The sequence below is a fragment of the Staurois parvus genome, unplaced genomic scaffold (assembly GCF_062004578.1).
Source record: "Staurois parvus isolate SC_StPar_1 unplaced genomic scaffold, SC_StPar_1.0 ptg001135l, whole genome shotgun sequence".
NCBI classification, from domain to species: domain Eukaryota; kingdom Metazoa; phylum Chordata; class Amphibia; order Anura; family Ranidae; genus Staurois; species Staurois parvus.
Window position 1 is genome coordinate 143197 of NW_028318931.1, and position 13774 is coordinate 156970.

General features: G+C 45.3%; 1 protein-coding gene across 1 annotated transcript in view; it reads right to left on the minus strand.

Moving 5' to 3' along the window:
- The window catches only part of LOC149439290 (uncharacterized), a 65464-nt gene extending 52351 nt beyond the window's left edge, over positions 1–13113 (minus strand). Inside the window, exon 1 of the mRNA XM_089659215.1 lies at positions 12989–13113. The gene's annotated coding sequence lies outside the window, so the exon portion shown is untranslated. The remainder of the gene's footprint in view (positions 1–12988) is intronic.
- Between the last annotated feature and the right edge of the window lie 661 nt (positions 13114–13774).

Consider the following 13774-nt stretch of genomic DNA (forward strand, 5'->3'; position numbering starts at 1 on the left):
AAGGGGGGATATGATCTCCGTGCATAATACATAAGGGGGGATATGATCACCATGTATAATACATAAGGGGGGATATGATCTCCATGTATAATACATAAGGGGGGATATGATCACCATGTATAATACATAAGGGGGATATGATCTCCATGTATAATACATAAGGGGGGATATGATCTCCGTGTATAATACATAAGGGGGGGATATGATCACCATGTATAATACATAAGGAGGGGATATGATCACCATGTATAATACATAAGGGGGGATATGATCTCCATGTATAATACATAAGGGGGGGATATGATCTCCATGTATAATACATAAGGGGGGGGATATGATCTCCATGTATAATACATAAGGGGGGGGATATGATCTCCATGTATAATACATAAGGGGGGGATATGATCTCCATGTATAATACATAAGGGGGGGGATATGATCTCCATGTATAATACATAAGGGGGGATATGATCTGCATGTATAATACATAAGGGGGGATATGATCTCCATGTATAATACATAAGGGGGGATATGATCTCCGTGCATAATACATAAGGGGGGATATGATCTCCATGTATAATACATAAGGGGGATATGATCTCCATGTATAATACATAAGGGGGATATGATCACCTTGTATAATACATAAGGGGGATATGATCTCTGTGTATAATACATAAGGGGGGATATGATGTCCGTGTATAATACATAAGGGGGGATATGATCTCCGTGTATAATACATAAGGGGGATATGATCTCCATGTATAATACATAAGGGGGGATATGATCTCCATGTATAATACATAAGGGGGGATATGATGTCCGTGTATAATACATAAGGGGGGATATGATCTCCGTGTATAATACATAAGGGGGATATGATCTCCATGTATAATACATAAGGGGGGGATATGATCACCATGTATAATACATAAGGAGGGGATATGATCACTATGTATAATACATAAGGGGGGATATGATCTCCATGTATAATACATAAGGGGGGGATATGATCACCATGTATAATACATAAGGGGGGATATGATCTCCATGTATAATACATAAGGGGGGATATGATCTCCATGTATAATACATAAGGGGGGGATATGATCATCATGTATAATACATAAGGGGGGATATGATCTCCATGTATAATACATAAGGGGGGATATGATCTCTCTGTATAATACATAAGGGGGGATATGATCTCCGTGTATAATACATAAGGGGGGATATGATCTCCATGTATAATACATAAGGGGGGGATATGATCACCATGTATAATACATAAGGGGGATATGATCTCCATGTATAATACATAAGGGGGGATATGATCTCCATGTATAATACAAAAGGGGGGATATGATCTCCATGTATAATACATAAGGGGGGATATGATCTCCATGTATAATACATAAGGGGGATATGATCTCCGTGTATAATACATAAGGGGGGATATGATCTCCGTGTATAATACATAAGGGGGATATGATCTCCGTGTATAATACATAAGGGGGGGATATGATCACCATGTATAATACATAAGGGGGATATGATCTCCATGTATAATACATAAGGGGGGATATGATCTCCATGTATAATACATAAGGGGGGATATGATGTCTGTGTATAATACATAAGGGGGGGATATGATCACCATGTATAATACATAAGGGGGATATGATCTCCATGTATAATACATAAGGGGGGATATGATCTCCATGTATAATACATAAGGGGGGGATATGATCACCATGTATAATACATAAGGGGGATATGATCTCCATGTATAATACATAAGGGGGGATATGATCTCCATGTATAATACATAAGGGGGGATATGATGTCTGTGTATAATACATAAGGGGGATATGATCTCCGTGTATAATACATAAGGGGGGGGATATGATCTCCATGTATAATACATAAGGGGGATATGATCTCCATGTATAATACATAAGGGGGATATGATCTCCATGTATAATACATAAGGGGGATATGATCTCCATGTATAATACATAAGGGGGATATGATCTCCATGTAGAATACATAAGGGGGGATATGATCTCCATGTATAATACATAAGGGGGGATATGATCTCCATGTATAATACATAAGGGGGGATATGATCTCCATGTATAATACATAAGGGGGGATATGATCTCCATGTATAATACATAAGGGGGATATGATCTCCGTGTATAATACATAAGGGGGGATATGATCTCCATGTATAATACATAAGGGGGGATATGATCTCCATGTAAGCTCGAAAGAGTAGGGCCCTCTTACCCCTCGTGTGCTGTTCGTAGTTGCTGTAATGTTTCATGTATTGTCCCCCCCTCTATTGTACAGCGCTGAGCAAACCCTTTGGCGCTATATAAACTCAATGTAATGTAATGTATAATACATAAGGGGGGATATGATCTCCATGTATAATACATAAGGGGGGGATATGATCTCCATGTATAATACATAAGGGGGGGGGATATGATCTCCATGTATAATACATAAGGGGGGATATGATCTGCATGTATAATACATAAGGGGGGATATGATCTCCGTGTATAATACATAAGGGGGGATATGATCTCCATGTATAATACATAAGGGGGATATGATCTCCATGTATAATACATAAGGGGGGATATGATCTCCTTGTATAATACATAAGGGGGGGATATGATCTCCATGTATAATACATAAGGGGGATATGATCTCCATGTATAATACATAAGGGGGGATATGAGCTCCATGTATAATACATAAGGGGGATATGATCTCCATGTATAATACATGAGGGGGATATGATCTCCATGTATAATACATAAGGGGGATATGATCTCCATGTATAATACATAAGGGGGGATATGATCTTCATGTATAATACATAAGGGGGAATATGATCTCCGTGTATAATACATAAGGGGGATATGATCTCCGTGTATAATACATAAGGGGGGGATATGATCACCATGTATAATACATAAGGAGGGGATATGATCACCATGTATAATACATAAGGGGGGATATGATCTCCATGTATAATACATAAGGGGGGGATATGATCACCATGTATAATACATAAGGGGGGGGATATGATCTCCATGTATAATACATAAGGGGGGGGATATGATCTCCATGTATAATACATAAGGGGGGGGATATGATCTCCATGTATAATACATAAGGGGGGGGATATGATCTCCATGTATAATACATAAGGGGGGATATGATCTGCATGTATAATACATAAGGGGGGATATGATCTCCGTGTATAATACATAAGGGGGGATATGATCTCCGTGCATAATACATAAGGGGGGATATGATCACCATGTATAATACAAAAGGGGGGATATGATCTCCATGTATAATACATAAGGGGGGATATGATCACCATGTATAATACATAAGGGGGATATGATCTCCATGTATAATACATAAGGGGGGATATGATCTCCGTGTATAATACATAAGGGGGGGATATGATCACCATGTATAATACATAAGGAGGGGATATGATCACCATGTATAATACATAAGGGGGGATATGATCTCCATGTATAATACATAAGGGGGGGATATGATCACCATGTATAATACATAAGGGGGGGGATATGATCTCCATGTATAATACATAAGGGGGGGGGGATATGATCTCCATGTATAATACATAAGGGGGGGATATGATCTCCATGTATAATACATAAGGGGGGGGATATGATCTCCATGTATAATACATAAGGGGGGATATGATCTGCATGTATAATACATAAGGGGGGATATGATCTCCATGTATAATACATAAGGGGGGATATGATCTCCGTGCATAATACATAAGGGGGGATATGATCACCATGTATAATACATAAGGGGGGATATGATCTCCATGTATAATACATAAGGGGGATATGATCTCCATGTATAATACATAAGGGGGATATGATCACCTTGTATAATACATAAGGGGGATATGATCTCCGTGTATAATACATAAGGGGGGATATGATGTCCGTGTATAATACATAAGGGGGGATATGATCTCCGTGTATAATACATAAGGGGGATATGATCTCCATGTATAATACATAAGGGGGGGATATGATCACCATGTATAATACATAAGGGGGGATATGATCTCCATGTATAATACATAAGGGGGGGATATGATCACCATGTATAATACATAAGGGGGGATATGATCTCCATGTATAATACATAAGGGGGGATATGATCTCCGTGTATAATACATAAGGGGGGATATGATCTCCGTGTATAATACATAAGGGGGGGATATGATCACCATGTATAATACATAAGGGGGATATGATCTCCATGTATAATACATAAGGGGGATATGATCTCCATGTATAATACATAAGGGGGGATATGATCTCCATGTATAATACATAAGGGGGGATATGATCTCAGTGTATAATACATAAGGGGGGATATGATCTCCGTGTATAATACATAAGGGGGGATATGATCTCCATGTATAATACATAAGGGGGGATATGATCTCCATGTATAATACATGAGGGGGGATATGATCTCCATGTATAATACATAAGGGGGATATGATCTCCATGTATAATACATAAGGGGGGGATATGATCTCCATGTATAATACATGTATAATAAGGGGGGGGATATGATCTCCATGTATAATACATAAGGGGGGATATGATCTCCATGTAAGCTCGAAAGAGTAGGGCCCTCTTACCTCTCGTGTGCTGTTCGTAGTTGCTGTAATGTTTCATGTATTGTCCCCCCCTCTATTGTACAGCGCTGAACAAACCCTTTGGCGCTATATAAACTCAATGTAATGTAATGTATAATACATAAGGGGGATATGATCTCCATGTATAATACATAAGGGGGGGATATGATCTCCATGTATAATACATAAGGGGGGGATATGATCTCCATGTATAATACATAAGGGGGGGATATGATCTCCATGTATAATACATAAGGGGGGGATATGATCTCCATGTATAATACATAAGGGGGGGATATGATCTCCATGTATAATACATAAGGGGGGGATATGATCTCCATGTATAATACATAAGGGGGGATATGATCTCCATGTATAATACATGAGGGGGGATATGATCTCCATGTATAATACATGAGGGGGATATGATCTCCATGTATAATACATAAGGGGGGGATATGATCTCCATGTATAATACATGTATAATAAGGGGGGGGATATGATCTCCATGTATAATACATAAGGGGGGATATGATCTCCATGTATAATACATAAGGGGGGGATATGATCTCCATGTATAATACATAAGGGGGGGATATGATCTCCATGTATAATACATAAGGGGGGATATGATCTCCATGTATAATACATAAGGGGGGATATGATCTCCATGTATAATACATGAGGGGGGATATGATCTCCATGTATAATACATAAGGGGGGGGATATGATCTCCATGTATAATACATAAGGGGGGGGATATGATCTCCATGTATAATACATAAGGGGGATATGATCTCCATGTATAATACATAAGGGGGGATATGATCTCCATGTATAATACATAAGATGGGATATGATCACCATGTATAATACATAAGGAGGGATATGATCTCCATGTATAGTACATAAGGGGGATATGATCTCCATATGATATCTGTAGGAAAAGAAATGTAATCTCCATACACGGAAAGGTTTCTTCACAGTGAGAGCTGTGAGAATGTGGAATAGACTCCCTCAAGAGTTGGTTGTGTCCAGCTCAGTGGATTGCTGTAGGAAAGTCCTGGATTCTTTCTTGGATACACAGAATATAACTGGATATAACATTTATAGGGAAAGTTGATCCCGGGAATATCCGATTGCCTCTCGGGGGATCAGGAAGGAATGTTTCCCCTGCAGGAGCAAATTGGATCATGCTTTGCTGGGTTTTTTACTTCCTCTGGATCAACTGTGGGTGTAGGATTATAACTTTTTTTTTTTATGGTTGAACTGGATGGACTTTTTTCAGCCAGACTAACTATGTAACTATGTGAGAACTGTTCATGATTTAGCTTGTAGTACGGCAAAAAGTCTTACTTCTATGGCTTTGCAGGATTTGTTGCTGAACCTCCAAGGAACCCGCAAAGCTGTGCTACAGAATCGAGTGACTATAGATTATTTACTGCTCGAAACTAAATTACGGTTGTGAACATTTTGAAGGAATGTGCTGTTTAATGTAAGTGATCATGCCACCGCTATACAATCACATACATGGGCTTTACATGAGTTGGCCAACAGGATGTTACTGCTGCCGGAGGGAGAGACACACATGGCCGGATCATAGGGGGTGCTGGGTACCCAGATTTCAGCTGCACATTTCCTGCTGCCGGGAGAGGAGCAGCCCTTGGAGGAGATAGTAAAGCTGATATGCTACAGGCAGAGGTGGAAGACCACAGTGGTCCTGTTGGCAGCAGAGACCAACATTGCAATGCTTTCAACTTGCTGCCTATCCATGTACTCGGGTACGATCCTGATCCTAGCCAATGTCTGCCATACCTGAAATCTATATTTTGAATATTTTTGGAATAACTGGAGGTGGGGGGGGGGGTCAGTGAAAAAGTCCTCCATAGGGTTGCCACTTCATGCCTTTAAAACCGAACACATTAATTACAGAGGTTCTGGGGCTGAATGAATGCAGATGAGGCACCGAGTGAGTTTAATTATCACCTTAACCAGCCAGAGAACCCGTGTCATGAATATGTGTTCAATTTTAAAGGGATGAGGTGGCAATCCTAGTCCTCAAACTGTTGTGTGCTGCACTATTTGTGCGAAGCCTCATAGGTCCCACATCAGTTGGGTTTCAACCAAGAAATCAGCAAAAGTTCACTGAAAAATCACCCAAAATACACTACATTGGCAAAAGTATTGGGCGGACGGCCTTTCATGGCCTCCCACTCTTAGTCCGTAGGGTTCAATATTGAGTTGGCCCCGCCCTTTCCACACACATGACCTTTAATGGCCCCCCAGTCTTAGTCCGTAGGGTTCAATATTGAGTTGGCCCCGCCCTTTCCACACACATGACCTTTAATGGCCCCCCAGTCTTAGTCCGTAGGGTTCAATATTGAGTTGGCCCCGCCCTTTCCACACACATGACCTTTAATGGCCCCCCAGTCTTAGTCCGTAGGGTTCAATATTGAGTTGGCCCCGCCCTTTCCACACACATGACCTTTCATGACCTCCCAGTCTTAGTCCGTAGGGTTCAATATTGAGTTGGCCCCGCCCTTTGCAGCTATAACAGCTTCAACTCTTCTGGGAAGGCCGTCCACAAGGTTTAGGAGGGTGTCTATGGGAAGGTTGGACCATTCTTCCAGAAGCACATTTGTCAGGTCAGGCACTGATGTCGGGGGAGGAGGCCTGGCTCGCAGTCTCCCCTCTAATTCATCCCAAAGGTGTTCTATGGGGTTGAGGTCAGGACTCTGTGCAGGACAGTCAAGTTCCTCCACCCCAAACTGGCTCCTCCATGTCTTTATGGACCTTGCTTTTTGCACTGGTGTGCAGTCATGTTGGAACAGGAAGGGGCCATCCCCAAACTCTTCCCACAAAGGTGGGAGCATGAAATTATCCAAAATGTCATGGTATGCTGACACCTTAAGAGTTCCCTTCACTGGAACTAGGGGGCCAAGCCCAACCCCTAAAAAACAACCCTACACCATAATCCCCCCTCCACCAAACTTTACACTTGGCACAATGCAGTCAGGCAATTACCGTTCTCTTGGCAACTGCCAAACCCAGACACGTCCATTGGACTGCCAGAAAGAGAAGCGTGATTAGTCACTCCAGAGAACACGTCTCTACTGCTCTAGAGTCCAGTGGCGGCGTGCTTTACACCACAGCATCCACCGTTTTGCATTGCACTTGGTGATGGAAGGCTTGGATGCAGCTGCTCGGCCATTCCATGAAGCTCTCTACACACTGTTGTTGGGCTCATCTGAAGGCCACACCAAGTTTGGAGGTCTTTAGCTATTAACTCTGCAGACAGTTGGTGACTTCTGCGCACTGTGCGCTTCAGCATGCGCTGACCCCGCCCTGTCATGTGACGTGGCCTACCACTTGGTGGCTGAGTGGCTGTTGTTCCCAGTTGCTTCCACTTTGTTATAATCCCACTAACAGTTGAGCGTGGAATATTTAGTAGCCAGGAAATGTCACGGATGGACTTATTGCACAGGTGACCACCTATCACGGGACCACGCTTGGAGCCACTGAGCTCCTGAGAGCGACCCATTCTTTCACCAATGTTTGTAGAAGCCGTCTGCATGCCTAGGGGCTTGATTGTATACACCTGTGTCCATGGAGGGGATTGGAACACCTGAATCACATGATTTGGAGGGGATTGGAACACCTGAATCACATGATTTGGAGGGTGGGGCCAATACTTTTGGCCATATAGTGTATTACTTTTTCATCTTAAAAGACCCCAACTTTAACCGCCTCAGCTCCGCAATATAACAGAAATACTGCTACAGAGCGGAAGCTGTGAGAAAAACCACACACACACATATGATATACATGTGTGCGCACTACCCGCGCCGCCATTCGTGGCTGTCAAGCACTGTGCTTACAGTGAAGCACAAGCACACATTGTAAAAATGGCTCAGAGCACACAGTTAACCCTTTGATCGCCCCTCATGTTAACCCCTTCCTGCCTAGTGCCATTAGTACAATGTCAGTGCTTTGTATTAGCACAGATCACTGGATTGGTGTCACTGGGGATGTCAGTTCCCTCCCCCAGTATCACAATGTCCGCCGCAGTCCCGCTATAAGTCGCTGATCGCCGCCATTACTAGTAAAAATTAAAAAAGCCCAGTATCTATACCGCCATTTGTAAACGCTAGAACTTTCACGTAAACCAATAAATTTACACGTATCGGGATTTTTTTTTTTGGCAAAACATAAAGCAGAATACATTTTGTTCTACATTTATGACGAAATTTGATTTTAATTTTTTTTTTACCGGACATGTTTAATAGCAAAATGTCCAAAAATATTGTTTTTTTCTCAAAATTGTTGGGCTTTTTTTTAAATTATAGCGTAAAAAATAAACGCACAGGTGATCAAATACCACCGAAAGAAAGCTCTATTCATGGGAGAAAAAAAGATGTAAATTTCAGTTGGGTGCAGCGTTGCATGACCGCGCAGTTGTCAGTTAAAGTAACGCAGCACCGTAACGTACAAAATGGCCTGGTCAGGAAGAGGGGGGGGGGGAATCCTCTGGAGCGCAAGTGGTGTTTGCTCCAGAAAACACCAATCAGTGATCACATGCAGAGCAGTAAGGAAGCTGTCACTTCTGACATCATTGCTTACTGTGTGTGAAATCTGTGAATGATCACCGAGGTCACATGGTGCAGGGCTATTCACAACAGCCTTCCACCATGTGACAAGCTGTGACCAATCACAGCTCACTCAGTAGTTCTCAAAGGCTGCAAAAATGCAGCCAGAGAGAAGGAGAAATTGCTTTTACAGACTTTATGGGTGTAAAAGCAATCAGTGTAAAAAAAAAAAAATCATCACCCCCCACAAGTAGTACAGTGTCACCATGGTGACTGCACTGCTAGGGTGGCAGTATGTAAAAAAAAATATATAAAAAAATGTACAAAAAATGTTTAAAAATTATAAACCAATTTGGGTTATTTTTTTTTTCTACTAAAAAAGACAAGGGAATACATTTTGGCCAACATTTATGATGAAATGCTATTTATCTGCAAGATTTTATAAGAAAAAAAACTTTTTTTCAAAATTTTTGGACTTTTTCATTTACATAGCAAAAAAAATAAAAATCCCAGTATGAATAAATACCACCAAAATAAAGTTTTAGCTGTCTCACAAAAATGCAAAAAAATTCATTTGGGTACAGTGTTGCATGACGGCGCAATTGTCATTCAAAGTGTGATAGCACTGAAAGCTGGAAACTGGCCTGGACTGGAAGGGGGGGAGGGGGGGGGAAGCGTCTGGACTGGAAGGGGGGGGGGGGGGGGGAAGCGTCCGGACTGGAAGGGGGGGGGGAAGCGTCCGGACTGGAAGGGGGGGGGGAAGCGTCCGGACTGGAAGGGGGGGGGGGAAGCGTCCGGACTGGAAGGGGGGGGGGGAAGCGTCCGGACTGGAAGGGGGGGGGAAGCGACCGGACTGGAAGGGGGGGGGGGGGGAAGCGTCCGGACTGGAAGGGGGGGAAAGCGTCCGGACTGGAAGGGGGGGAAAGCGTCCGGACTGGAAGGGGGGGAAAGCGTCCGGACTGGAAGGGGGGGAAAGCGTCCGGACTGGAAGGGGGGGAAAGCGTCCGGACTGGAAGGGGGGGAAAGCGTCCGGACTGGAAGGGGGGGAAAGCGTCCGGACTGGAAGGGGGGAAAGCGTCCGGACTGGAAGGGGGGGAAAGCGTCCGGACTGGAAGGGGGGGAAAGCGTCCGGACTGGAAGGGGTGAAAGTGTCCGGACTGGAAGGGGGGGAAAGTGTCCGGACTGGAAGGGGTGAAAGTGTCCGGACTGGAAGGGGGGAAAGTGTCCGGACTGGAAGGGGGGGAAAGTGTCCGGACTGGAAGGGGGGGAAAGTGTCCGGACTGGAAGGGGGGAAAGTGTCCGGACTGGAAGGGGGGGAAAGTGTCCGGACTGGAAGGGGGGAAAGTGTCCGGACTGGAAGGGGGGAAAGTGTCCGGACTGGAAGGGGGGGAAAGTGTCCGGACTGGAAGGGGTGAAAGTGTCCGGACTGGAAGGGGGGAAAGTGTCCGGACTGGAAGGGGTGAAAGTGTCCGGACTGGAAGGGGGGAAAGTGTCCGGACTGGAAGGGGTGAAAGTGCCTGGACTGGAAGGGGGGGAAAGTGTCCGGACTGGAAGGGGTGAAAGTGTCCGGACTGGAAAGGGGGAAAGTGTCCGGACTGGAAGGGGGGAAAGTGTCCGGACTGGAAGGGGTGAAAGTGCCTGGACTGGAAGGGGGGGAAAGTGTCCGGACTGGAAAGGGGGAAAGTGTCCGGACTGGAAGGGGGGGAAAGCGTCCGGACTGGAAATGGTTAAACACTTGCACTCGGCCACATTTTCAAAAGACAGACATTACCGGATATTTAATCAAATATCAACATTATAATGTATTTATTTGACAGCAAAAAGCCTCCAAAATATTGCAGTGACTATAGAGAACTGAATTACATATACAAGACGGCACATCGAACACGACCCGCACTACGCACATCGAACACGACCCGCACTACGCACATCGAACACGACCCGCACTACGCACATCGAACACGACCCGCACTACGCACATCGAACACGACCCGCACTACGCACATCGAACACGACCCGCACTACGCACATCGAACACGACCCGCACTACACAGATTATAATAGTAAGAAATCTACATTAAAAGTATATTTCATTTACTGAAAAAAAAAAAAACGCAAATAGTTTATATATAATATTGCAGTGAATATATATATATAAATATATATTTTGGATTCTATACTACATGTAGTGCGTACAGGAGAGGAGTGTGGAGGTATGACAGTGATCGGTATGTACAGGAGAGGCGTGTGGAGGTATGACAGTGATCGGTATGTACAGGAGAGGAGTGTGGAGGTATGACAGTGATCGGTATGTACAGGAGAGGAGTGTGGAGGTATGACAGTGATCGGTATGTACAGGAGAGGAGTGTGGAGGGTATGACAGTGATCGGTGTGTACAGGAGAGGAGTGTGGAGGGGATGACGGCGGGTACTATGTAGGAGAGGAGTGTGGGGGGTATGACAGTGATCGGTATGTACAGGAGAGGAGTGTGGAGGTATGACAGTGATGGGTATGTACAGGAGAGGAGTGTGGGGAGGTATGACAGTGATCGGTGTGTACAGGAGAGGAGTGTGGAGGGGATGACGGCGGGTACTATGTAGGAGAGGAGTGTGGGGGGTATGACAGTGATCGGTATGTACAGGAGAGGAGTGTGGAGGTATGACAGTGATGGGTATGTACAGGAGAGGAGTACGGAGGTATGACAGTGATCGGTATGTACAGGAGAGGAGTACGGAGGTATGACAGTGATGGGTATGTACAGGAGAGGAGTGTGGAGGTATGACAGTGATCGGTATGTACAGGAGAGGAGTGTGGAGGGGATGACGGCAGGTACTATGTAGGAGAGGAGTGTGGAGGGGATGACGGCGGGTAGTATGTAGGAGAGGAGTGTGGGGGGTATGACGGTGGGCAGTATGTAGGAGAGGAGTGTGGAGGGGATGACGGCGGGCACTATGTAGGAGAGGAGTGTGGGGGGGATGACGGTGGGCAGTATGTAGGAGAGGAGTGTGGGGGGGGATGACGGCGGGCAGTATGTAGGAGAGGAGTGTGGGGGGGGATGACGGCGGGCAGTATGTAGGAGAGGAGTGTGGGGGGGATGACGGCGGGCAGTATGTAGGAGAGGAGTGTGGAGGGGATGACGGTGGGCAGTATGTAGGAGAGGAGTGTGGAGGGGATGACGGCGGGCAGTATGTAGGAGAGGAGTGTGGGGGGGATGACGGCGGGCAGTATGTAGGAGAGGAGTGTGGGGGGGATGACGGCGGGCAGTATGTAGGAGAGGAGTGTGGGGGAGATGACGGCGGGCAGTATGTAGTAGAGGAGTGTGGGGGGGATGACGGCGGGTAGTATGTAGGAGAGGAGTGTGGAGGGTATGATGGTGGGCAGTATGTAGGAGAGGAGTGTGGAGGGGATGACGGTGGGCAATATGTAGGAGAGGAGTGTGGGGGGGGATGACGGCGGGCAGTATGTAGGAGAGGAGAGTGGGGGAGATGACGGCGGGCAGTATGTAGGAGAGGAGTGTGGAGGGGATGACGGTGGGCAGTATGTAGGAGAGGAGTGTGGAGGGGATGACGGTGGGCAGTATGTAGGAGAGGAGTGTGGGGGGGATGACGGTGGGCAGTATGTAGGAGAGGAGTGTGGAGGAGCCCCGTACCATGAATAGGATATAATGCTGACTCACCTGTGTGGTGTGACCTGGAATAAATGCCATGCTGTCCCTATGATGGCCGTGTGTTCAGGACGGGGACTGAGAATCTGTTGGTCCCGTTACAATGAGCTGTAAAATGGCCGACAAGAGGAAAAGTTTGGATAGACAGGAAGTAACAATTTGGCTCAATCTCACTTCCTGGATCTGTCCCATATGGAGGAGCAATAAAACAGCCCAACTGCAGTATGGAGAGAAGACACTAGATGGCGCTGCTCCGCCTATCCGAAAAGTATAAAACAGCAAAGGAAAAAAAAAGAAAAGAAAAAAGAAAAACTAAACAGCAGAAAAAACCCCCCCAAGAAATGTTTAAAAAATCCTTTCAGGCCTGACGATGACACAAACCCCCAACATGATATATTTTCTGAAAGCAGAGACTCCAGAGAATAAAATGACGGTAGTCCCAATTTTTCATGTCGCATGATATTACCGCAGGGGTCCAGGAAACGCAACATTTTAGTACCGGGGGCTGTGGAAGCGATCGGGCAGCAGGCAGTTTAGAGTCCCATGGGGCAACCTAAGTCCACCTTATGCAGGACAACATGGACTCCTGTGCAGGACAGCCATTTTGGGTTCCCTTACACAGCTTTAGGCCTTGGCCTCTCTGGGACTGACCACCTACATATTGTCTCCCTGAGAAGAGAACAGAGAGGGACCCCTGAGAGGAGGACAGAGAGGGACCCCTGAGAGGAGGACAGAGAGGGACTCCTGAGATGAGGAAAAAGAGGGACTCCTGAGATGAGGACAGAGTGGGACCCCCGA